The following is an 11,437-nucleotide window of genomic DNA, read 5'->3' as shown; positions in this document are numbered from 1 at the left end:
CACGTCATCATCGTCGTCGTCGTCCTGCGCTCCGCCGCCGTCCTTGCTGCACCCCTGCCCTGGGTCACCGTGGTGAACGGGGTTGGAAGGCCCGGACGCCTCCTCGTCGCTGTCGTCGAGGATGACGGCGTCGTCCTCCTCGCGGGGCGCGATGCCGTGCAGCGATCTCCTCAAGGGCGTGGCGCTGGCGCTCCATCTCCTCCCGGACGTAGTCGTCCCCGTGCCCATTTGAGGGTGGTCTCGTTGTCGGCAGCCATGGCGAGGTGCTCCTCCTTGACGGGGAGGAGCGCTGACTCCGTCTTCGGCTTGATGAGGCGGGAGGAGGCGTCGGGCTCGTTGGCCGCTGCGCGTGCGCCGCCCTAGCGATGTCTCCTGCAGCTCCAGTTTGACGGGAAGAAGCATCGGTGACCCGGAGGTGCAGGAGAGGGAGCCGGACAAGGAGGACGATGCCGTTTCCATCCTCCTCGGCGTCCAAGAGTTGTCGCGACGGCGGGAGAACGCGGGTGGCGGTGGGTACTCGTACCGCGGCGAGTTACCTCCCTCGATGTGCTCGAGGACTGCCTCCAATGTGCGGTCGAGGATGCCCCACCATTGACGGCGCCCCTTGGAGTTGTGGCGGCCGCGGGGTTTGACCCCGTTGGTGATGGTGAATTGGTCGGCGTGCCGGCGATTGAAGTACGCCGTCCATAGTGTGTTGTCGTCGGGGGCGTACCTCGGCAGGTTCCGCGAGCTCTCCGGTAGCGACAACCCGATGCGCACGATCGCCGCGGCGACCGGATTCCCTTACTCGGCGGGTCCATAGCTGTTTCGCGCCAAAAACGCTTCCGCCGACGCCCCCAACATGCTAGGTTCGCCCTGGCACCGTCGAGGCCAATTTCGGCCCTAACCGGCAAAAAACGGGTTCGTGGGGCGCGGCTGAGCCGTTTTTTCTCCACCGACGAAAAAACTGGCTTGGGCTGGGCGCGGCTGGAGATGCTCTTACATAACTTAATTCCCTATAAAAGAGGACATGCATGAGGTGATATGTTTTGCATGAAGAGATTAATGAAAAAAGATAACTTAAGGCAGTAGCATTTAAGAACAGAGGATAATGTACTATTTTAAGAAAAATGTTTAAAATCAGTCGGATAATTCATGACTTTATCAGTTGTCTCCGCTGTCGTGCGATTGCATGCGCAATCGTGTGACGATCAGTTGCTAGGTAGCGAGTACACTGGTCATTTTGACTGTCCGTAACTGATTAATATGTCCTTCTTTTTAACTTCACTTCATATGTGCGTATTTATATATGTATATGTAATGCTACAAATAATTTATTGTGGAAGCACATAACAAACATTAAACAAGGATGGTCAGTGTTTTTTCCTCTAACCCTAAAACCCATCTGGTGACTACGGTTAGGTGGAACTCCCGGCGCCCATCGATCTCATCGGCGGGGTGCTCGTGAGCAGTGCGGCTAGGGATGGCTTCTTCGGTCACCGGCAAGGAAAAGCAACAGAGCAGCACTCTCTCCCCTCGCTCGACGCTGGCGTAGATGGAGGAGGCGCTGGGAAAACTGGATATCTCGGAGGAGGAAGCGACACCGCTGGTCATCGGAGACTCCGACGAGGGATCTCCGCAGAAGTGACTGCTTGCGGGCAAGGTTCTGTTCCGAAATCTACTGCATATTCAAACAATTCAGAGTGCCCTTTGCCCGGCATGGGGAAACCCTAGGGGTCTGATCTTCCGATCCCTGGGTGAGAATACGTTCGATGTTGAGTTTGAGTCCAAGCAGGATCGCGATCGCGTGTGGGAGGGATCCCCATGGCATATCAATGAGCATGTTGTGATTCTGCAGAACTTTGAGGAGCAGATGCAACCTTCACAGCTTATGTTCGACAGGCCGCCGATGTGGGTTCGGGTTTTTAATCTCCCATACAACCTCAGGAACGACAAGTGGGGTCTGGCGATCGTGCAACAGATCGACAAGACGACCTTCATTGTCCAGATTGATCCGGTTGGGAGTTTTCTTCGGGCCAGAGTGTACATTGATGTGCAGAAACTCCTGTGTAGATGGATCTTGATCGATTCTGCTAAGAGGAAAAGTACGGACTGTTGGGAAACGTTGCATGGAAACAAAAAAAATCCTACGCACACGAAGACATATCATGGTGATGATCATCTACGAGAGGGAGATCAGATCCACACACCCTTGTAGATCGCTAAGTGGAAGCATTAATAAACGCGGTTGATGTAGTGGTACGTCTTCACGATCCGTCCCACAAACCGTCCCGAGATCCGTCCCGCGAACCGTCTCGCGATCCGTTCCACGATCCGTCCCTATCAAGTCCGAACGGACGGCACCTCCGCGTTCCACACCCGTACAGCCCGATGACGATCTCCGCCTTCTTGATCCAGCAAGAGAGACGGGGATGTAGATGAGTTCCCCGGCAGCGTGACGGCGCTCTGGTGGTGGTGGTGATCTTATTCCTACAGGGCTCCGCCCGAGCTCCGCAGAAAACCGATCTAGAGGAGAAACTACGAAGTAGAGGTTTAGGGTTGCACGTGGCAAAGTTGTGTCTCAAAACGCCCTAAACCTCTAGTATATATAGGAGCTGGGAGGAGGCAACCTTGGAGCCACAAGGGAGACTCCCTTGGGTCGGCCGAAGTGGAGGAGGGAGGAGTCCTCCTCCAATCCCACTAGGATTTGGACTCCTTCCTTAATTTCCCACCTCTTTTGGATTTTCCACTTTTTCCTCATGGACTTTCCTTGGATGACTTTGTCAGCCCATTATGCCTTATTGCGCATCCAATGAACCCACGTGGACTCCTTGGAGCATGGTGGGCCCACCCAGTGGGTTAATACCAACTTCCTATATATCAATCTTCGTTTTCGCACCATTCTGGAGCTCCTCGTGATGTCCGGGATCTCATCCGGGACTACGAACAAAACTTCGGTCAGCAACACATATAACTCAACTATACCGAAACGTCACCGAACCTTAAGTGTGCAGACCCTACGGGTTTGAGAACTATGCAGACATGACCTGAGACACTCTCTAGTCAATAACCAACAGTGGGACCTGGATGTCCATATTGGCTCCCACATATTCTACGAAGATCTCTATCGGTTGAACCTCTATGTCAAGGGTTCAGTTAACCCCGTATGATGTTCCCTTTGTCCTTCGGTATGTTACTTGCCCGAGATTCAATCGTCGGTATCTCCATACCTAGTTCAATCTCGTTACCGGCAAGTCTCTTTACTCGTTCCGTAATACAAGTCTTGTAACTAACTCCTTAGTCACATTGCTTGCAAGGCTTGTTGTGATGTTGTATTACCGAGTGGGCACCGAGATACCTCTCCGTCACACGGAGTGACAAATCCCAATCTTGATCCATGACAACCCAACAGACACCTTTGGAGATACATGTAGAGCACCTTTATAGTCACCCGGTAACATTGCGACGTTCGATACACACAAGGTATTCCTCCGGTGTCCGGGAGTTGCATGATCTCATGGTCATAGGAACAGATACATTAACATGCAGAAAAATAGTAGCAATAAACTGACACGATCATACACTACGTTTATAGTTTGGGTCTTGTCCATCACATCATTCTCCCAATGATGTGTTCCCGTTATCAAGTGAAAACACTTGTCTATGGTGAGGAAACCTTGACCATCTTTGATCAACGAGCTAGTCAACTAGAGGCTCATTAGGGACAGTGTGTTGTCTATGTATGCACACATGTATTTGAGTTTCCAATCAATACAATATCAACATGGATAATAAAATATTATCATGAATAAATAAATATAATAATAACCAATTTATTATTGCCTATAGGGCATATTTCCAACAGTCTCCCACTTGCACTAGAGTCAATAATCTAGTTCACATCACTATGTGATTGCAATGATCCTAACACCCATACAGTTATGGGTTTGATCATATCTTGCTTGTGAGAGAGGTTTTAGTCAATGGGTCTGAAGTTTGAACCTTTCAGATCTGTGTGTGCTTTACAAATCTCTATGTCATCCTATAGATGCTACTACCACGCACCATTTGGAACTACTCCAAATGACTGCTCCACTATTTCGAATCCGGTTTACTACTCATAGTTATTCGGATTAGTGTCAAAGCTTGCATCGACGTAACTCTTTACGATGAACTCTTTAATCACCTCCATAATTGAGAAAAAATTCCTTAGTTTGCTAGTTACTAAGGATAACTTTGACCGTTGTTCAGTGATTCAATCCCGGATCACTCTTTGTACCCCTTGACACACTCATGGCAAGGCACACATCAGGTGCGGTAGACAACATGGCATACTTTCGAGCCTACGGCTAAGGCATAGGGGACGACCTTCGTCCTTTCTCTTTCTTATGCTATGGTCGGGCTTTGAGTCTTACTCAAATTCACACCTTACACCACAACCAAGAACTCCTTCTTTGCCGATTTATTTCGAACTCCTTCAAAAATTTGTCAAGGCATGCATTTCATTGAAAGTTCTATTTAGCGTTTGGATCTATCTCTATAGATCTTGATGCTCAATGTTCAAGTAGCTCTATCCAGGTTTTTCTTTGAAAAACTCCTTTCAAACAACCCTTTATGCTTTCCACAAATTATACATTACTTCCGATCAACAATATGTCAACCACATATACTCATCAGAAATGCTATAGTGCTCCCAAACACTTCTTTGGAAATACAAGTTTCTCATAAACCTTGTATAAACCCAAAGCGTACATTCCAACTCCGAGATGCTTGCACCAGTCCATAGAAGGATCACTAGAGCTTGCATACTTGTTAGCATCCTTAGGATCGACAAAACCTTCTGGTTGTATCACATACAACCTTTCCTCAAGGAAACCGTCGAGGAAACAATGTTTTGACATCCTATGTGCAATATTTTCATAAATAATGCAACAACTGCTAACATAATTCCAACAGACTTTTAGCATCGCTATGAGTGATAAAGTCTCATCATAGTCAACTCCTTGAACTTGTCGGAAACATCTTTGCGATAAGTTGAGCTTATCTTAATGGTGGCTTTTCACCATCATCGCATGTCTTCCTTTTAAAGATCCACATGTACTTAATAGTCTTACGACCATCAGGTAGTTCTTCCAAAGTCTATACTTTGTTTTATACACGGATCCTCTCTTGGATTTCATGGCCTCTAGCCATTTGCCGGAATCCGGGCACACCATCGCTTCTCCATAGCTCGTACGTTCATTGTTGTTCAACAACATGACCTCCAAGACAGGATTACCGTACTACTCTGTAGCAGTACGCGGCCTTGTCGACCTACGAGGTTTGTAGTAACTTGATCCGAAGCTTGATGATCACTATCATCAGTTCAATTGGAACCTCGTAGGTCCAAACCTCGTAGGTCGACAAGGTCGCGTACTGCTACAGAGTAGTACGGTAACCCTGTCTTGGAGGTCATGTTGTTGAACAACAATGAACGTACGAGCTATGGAGAAGCGATGGTGGGCTCGGATTCCGGCAAATGGCTGGAGGCCATGAAATCCGAGAGAGGATCCGTGTATAAAACAAAGTGTAGACTTTGGAAGAACTACTTGATGGTCTTAAGACTATTAAGTACATATGGATCTTTAAAAGGAAGACAGACAATGATGGTGAAAAGTGACCATTAAGAAAAGCTAGACTTATTGCAAAGATGTTTCCGACAAGTTCAAGGATTTGACTATGACGAGACTTTCTCACTCGTAGCGATGCTAAAAGTCTGTTGGAATTATGTTAGCAGTTGCTGCATTATTTATGAAATATTGCACATAGGATGTCAAAACATTGTTTCCTCGACGGTTTCCTTGTGGAAAGGTTGTATGTGATACAACCAGAAGGTTTTGTCGATCCTAAGGATGCTAACAAGTATGCAAGCTCTAGCGATCCTTCTATGGACTGGTGCAAGCATCTCGGAGTTGGAATATACGCTTTGATGAGATGATCAAAGCTTCTGGATTTGTACAAGGTTTATGAGAAACTTGTATTTCCAAAGAAGTGAGTGGGAGCACTATAGAATTTCTGATAAGTATATGTGGTTGACATATTGTTGATCGGAAGTAATGTAGAATTTCTGGAAAGCATAAAGGGTTTTTTGAAAGGAGTTTTTCAAAGGACACCTGGATAGACCTACTTGAACATTGAGCATCAAGATCTATAGAGATAGATCAAACCGCTAAATAGAACTTCCAATGAAATGCATGCCTTGACAATTTTTTGAAGGAGTTCAAAATAGATCAGCAAAGAAGGAGTTCTTGGTTGTGTTGTAAGGTGTGAATTTGAGAAATACTCAAAGCCCGACCAGGACAGAAGAAAGAGAAAGAACAAAGGTCGTCCCCTATGCCTTAGCCGTAGGCTCTAAAATATGCCATGTGTGTGTACCGCACGTGATGTGTGCCTTGCCATATGTTTGTCGAGGGGTACAAAGAGTGATCCAGGATTGAATCACTGAACAGCGGCCAAAGTTATCCTTAGTAACTAATGGACTATGGAATTTTTCTCGATTATGGAGGTGATTAAAAAGTTCGTCGTAAAGGGTTACGTCGATGCAAGCTTTGACACTAATCCGAATAACTCTAAGGAGCAAAGCGGATTCGTATAGTGGAGCAGTCATTTGGAATAGTTCGAAACGACACGTAGTAGCAGAATCTACAGGTTATACATTTGAATTCCACTTCAATTAATAAGACCAAACATTGAGCTAGGAAACTCAGTACCTCAATATGCCATTTTCACGCATGATAAAACAAGTTATGTGTGAGCATCAGATAGAATCAATTAAAAGGGTATCTGAAAAATACCTTGCTTGAAGTGATATTTGAATTCTAATTCAAACCAGCTTCAACTTAAGAAATGGTAGCTACATTAGCCCTGCCACTTGTCATTTTCATATCATGATCATGCATCATAGTGTTGCATTTCCGTGAAGTAATTATTGTTATTTCTTGTTTGCCGGTGTTGTTCCCTCTCGATAGACGATGGTTCCGACGATGTGATAGTTGACATTGATGAAGATTCATTGCTATGTTCAGAACTGTCAAGCAAGCAAACCCCCTTGAGCATATTGATATAAACCCAGTCTCTCGCTCCTGCTCTCTTTTATTGCATTAGGACAAACACGATTCAACTGTTACATGTTCTCGGTAGTTGAACCCATTCCTCTGCATGACCTGATTTTGCCACAGTAAATAGTTGAAACCACTTAGCATGAGTAGCAACTGCTTGAACCTTGTTGTGCTTACTCATCCATGCTTGCTTACAATGCCTGCTATGCTTAGAGTCGTGTCGGGTCTGATCCATCTGGATGATGAATCGGAATGGTTGCGTTCATGTCCTATAGTGTGAGAGTAAAGGTGTGAATCCGATTTGGTAAAGGTAGCGATGAGAGGCCATGTAGGAGTACATGGTGGGTTGTCTCATTGGGACCGCCCTTAAGTACTGAGTTCTGTGTATATTATCCAAGACAAGATACTACCACACATTGGGATACTTAATTGACCCTCTTGGCTTATTAATCGCCTAGATCTCTATCCAGGAGTTGCAACTAGTTTCTGGTGTTTGTAGGAAAAGTGTTCGCGGCCGTGTTTAGCTTTGCCCGACGGGGTAGGCTTCACTGCGGTAGGTACACGGTGGCACGGTGTACCAAGTGGCACCCGGATGGTGGGCTTGGGAACCCTACGCACATCGTTTGGGGCCGTAGAGGAAACCTCGGTCGGACTTGTGTGGTTAACGGTCGTGGCCGACACCCACGCCAGTGCTTCCGCTTGAAGGTTGCCGAGATGCATGACGTGCATATGGTGATAAGTGGTGAGAGCATGTGTGAAGAAGTATACCCCTGCAGGGTGATTTAATCTGTTCGAATAGCCGTATCCTCGGATATGGACTACTTGGAAACATTACGTGGTACATAGACAATTTAAATGGATACTCTAAAACATGCAAGATAAGTGTGAGTGCTATGGATGGCCTTCTCGTAGGGAGACGAGAGTGGATCCATGGTGGTGTATTGTTTGGTGAATATGTGGACTCGTGTGTGCTATCCCACCTCAAAGAAAGTACTTGTAGTCGTAGTACAGGTTAGCCAAGAGTCAAAGCTAGCTTGCTGCAATCAAACCCCACAATCCTTCCATTGATACTGATGCATATGTAGATAGTTCTGATGTAAGTCTTGCTCAGTACTTTTGTACTCGCGGTTGCTTTATTTATGTTTTGTAGAGAAGATTTAGTCCCATTAGAGGTTTCTACGCGATGTGTTCAATGTTGACCGGAATAGCTTGGGGATCCCAGACAGAGGTCTGGCTCCTTTGGTAGGGTCGTGCTAGCTTTTCAGGCTCCTCCAGCCATTTTTAGTAGATGTGTGTACTCAGACATGTTTTGCTTCCGCTTGATGTTTGTATGACTTGAGTGTCGGGTCGCGAGACCCATGTTTGTAATATCATACTATGTTGATTCTTATGAGTCTTTAATAAAAGCTTGAGTCATAGAGTTATGTTTTGATGCCATGTTGTATCTACACATATCGTGCATATTGTGTGTATGATATGAAATGCATTATATGTGTGGGATTCGACACCTAGTTGTGTGCCTTTAGTAGTACTCTTTATGCGGAAATGCCTCTTTGTGCTTCCACCAAGCGTGGTAGCTTGCTACTGCTCCGGACACATTGATTGACCGGCATGTATCCTTCTTTGTTGTTGTGTCTGTCCCTTCGGGGAAATGTCACGCAGTGTAATGGAGTCCTTGTAGCTTGCTACGACCCGTCTACACACGCTGATGACCGAGACCTGCTTTGCTGGGTTATGTATGCCTGTCCGTGTACGGATGTACCACTTGGGTTTATAACTAGTCATGTCGACCCAGTTTCTTTGTCGTTTGAATGGTAGCGACACATTCATATACGTGAGCCAAAAGACGCAAACGGTCCCGGCCAAGGTAAGGTGGCAGCCGTGGAGTTTACCGTGCGTGAGGCCGCAAAGTGATGTGATGTGTTACAGGATGGGTTCTTATGATATAGGGCCGGGGTCCCGACACACTTAGAATTAATCCATATCATGAATCCATTATTATATCCACCTATCTAATTAATTTGAAGAATGACAAAACGTGAAACTATGCATTATGCCTAGATAGGGCATAAAATCATAGTACTTATTGGGAGGCAACCCAATATTTATTTTATTTTATTTTCTTTTAGTTTTTGTTATTGTGTGATGAAATGATTGTTGTACCTTTAGTGTCTATATTTTTATATTGTAATTAGTGTTTGTGCCAAGTAAAGCCTTTGGGATGATTTAGTTGATAATAGAATTGATACGGTGCAAATATAGAAACTTTTACGCCCAGTATTTAATTTCTATAATTTTATAGGAACGTGATTTTGATATGAATTTTCTACACAATATTTCCGTACAAGTTTCGTATGTTATACCAATTTTTAAGAAGTTTTGTAGTTACATAATTATAGTTTTAGTACATATCATTACACATTGTTTGGTTTTAGATAGATTATGTTTTTACATAGTGCACTTGTTTTAATGATTCTATGGATTGTATCTGAGGGGTGGGGTGTATAAGTCGTGGGAAAGTTAGAGTACAATATGTGTTATGTAAGAACAATTATGAATTTATTTATAACAATACTTAAGGTGTTTGATCTCTTTATCATATACTAACGGATCTCACGAGGTTTCTTTTGAGTTTTATGTGGTGAAGTTTTCAAGTTTTCTGTGAGATCATGATGGATGAAGTAATAAGGAGAGACAATAACCTAAGACTGGGGATTCCCAAGGAACCCGAAGGTAATATTCAACGACGACCCAAGCGTCTAAGCTTGGGGATGCCCCAGATGGCATCCCCTCTTTCGTCTACAATATATCGGTAAGATACTTGGAGCTATATTTATATTCATCACATGATATGAGTTTTGCTTGTAGCATCATGTACTATTGTTTGTTTGCTTTTGAGTTTCCCACAATCAGTGCTTGATGGAAGCATTTTTTGATAGAGAAACACGCAAATCATTATTTATTAGAATGATCTATATGCTTCACTTATATCTTTTGAGTTAAGGCAATTATGCTGAGGTGCTGCACTTATATCTTTAGAGCATGACTGAGATTATATTTTGTAGAAATCACTATCACTCTCATGGTTCACTTATATCTTTTGGAGAGACTCTGGAATACGAAGTGGTAATTCGCACTTATTATATGTCTAGTCAGAAAATGATCGTTATACAAGAGGGGTATAATAAAAACTTGAACGTCGATTACTAAATGCGAAATGTATGATCAATGGTATATATTGGAGTTTTAATAGAGGGGATTACTAGTTGTTGAAATACATTAGTAAGAATAATGACACTAAGGTTTTCCATCCACTATTCATTAAAGCGTGGTTCGTGTTATGATTTTTTAGTTGGAGTGTCTTATATCCTTGATTGAAAACCTTGTTTGTAGTCTGGATGAGGGCACGTGATGGTTAACTCCTCCCAACCTCCTCCCAAGGAGCATGCGGTGAGTGATTTTCTTCGAGGGATTTAATAGAAGACATAATAATTATCTAAGTTCCTCATGACCATTTGATTTTGTGTATCGTAAGCACTTCTATCCTTCCTACAATTTGCTAGCCTCTTCGGCACCATCATTGCCCGTTCTCACCTTCATATTGGCGCATACTTCGCCGATACATCCAAACCCCATGATATGATATGTTCCACACATAATCCTTATTATATCTTCCTAAAAATACTCACCCTATCTATCATGACATTTCCATAGCCATGCCTAGATATATTGCCATGCAACATCCATTATTCTGATGACTTGAGCATTCATAGTCATTTTGCTTTGCATGATCATATAGCTGGCATATGTGTGGCACATCCACCATTTATCATCGTATACATATTTTGCTAGTATCATTGCACATCCTAGTACACTGCCAGAGGCAATCATATGTAGTCATAGGGTCTATTCAATTTTATCAAGTTGCAAAGTAAATAGAAATGCATGATCATCATTATTAGAGCATTGCCATAGTGTGGAAAAAGGATGATGGACACTAATGATTCCTCCAAAGCATGATGTTGAGGTTCCGGGCTTAGAAAAAAGAAAAAAAGAAAAAACAAAAAAAACAAAAAGCAAAAGTAAAAAATAAAAAGAGAGAAAAAGAGTGAAGAGGCATGTCACTATCCTTTCTTACATTTGTGCTGCAAAGTACACTACAAGAATGAGGTTCTTTGTCATGTGCCATATCGGATGGCAAAGGTCCACTCCATGGAGGACAAAGACCTTGGTCATCCGCCTACGGACGGCAAAATTTTCGGCTCTCAAAGTCATGATAGAGGCTTTTTTTGCCATCTGCTGACTGGCAGTGGACGACAAAGATCTTTGTCGTCGGTCTATCTATGCCAACACACGACAAA

Source organism: Hordeum vulgare, chromosome 4H (genome assembly GCF_904849725.1).
Source record: "Hordeum vulgare subsp. vulgare chromosome 4H, MorexV3_pseudomolecules_assembly, whole genome shotgun sequence".
NCBI lineage: Eukaryota > Viridiplantae > Streptophyta > Magnoliopsida > Poales > Poaceae > Hordeum > Hordeum vulgare.
Note: the sequence above shows the minus strand (reverse complement) of the source record.